The sequence below is a fragment of the Vombatus ursinus genome, unplaced genomic scaffold (assembly GCF_900497805.2).
Source record: "Vombatus ursinus unplaced genomic scaffold, bare-nosed wombat genome assembly UNPS02014772.1, whole genome shotgun sequence".
NCBI lineage: Eukaryota > Metazoa > Chordata > Mammalia > Diprotodontia > Vombatidae > Vombatus > Vombatus ursinus.
In genome coordinates, this window is record NW_020954550.1 from 31,825,446 (window position 1) to 31,826,085 (window position 640).

Sequence of the window (640 nt, forward strand, 5' to 3'; positions counted from 1 at the left end):
TTCCCACACCTTCTCCAACATTTATCATTTTCCTGTTTTATCATGTTGGTCAATCTGATAGGTGTGATGTGGTACCTCAGAGTTGTGTTGATTAGCATTTCTCTAATCAATAGTGATTTAGAGCATTTTTTTCATATGACTATAGATGGCTTTAATTTCTTCATCTGAGAACTGTCTGTTCATATCCTTTGACCATTTATCAATTGGAGAATGACTTGTATTCTTATAAATTTCACTTTATTCTCTATATATTCTGACTACCCCTCCCTCAGTCTGCCCTCCCCTCTATCATCTCCCTGCTCTCTTGTCTCCTTTCCCCCTATTTTCCTGTAGGGTAAGATAGATTTCCATACCCAATTGAGTGTGTATGTTATTCCCTCCTTAAGCCAAATCCAATAAGAATAAGATTCACTCATTCCTTTTCACCTTCCCCCATTTCTCCTCCACTGTAAGAGCCTTTTCTTGTCTGTTTTATGTGAGATAATTTACCCCATTCTACCTCTCCCTTTCTCCTTCTCCCAGTATAATCCTCTCTTACCCCTTAATATTATTCTCCAGATATCACTCCTTCATCTTCAACTCACCCTGTGCCCTCTATCTATCTATCTATCTATCTATCTATCTATCTATCTATCTATCT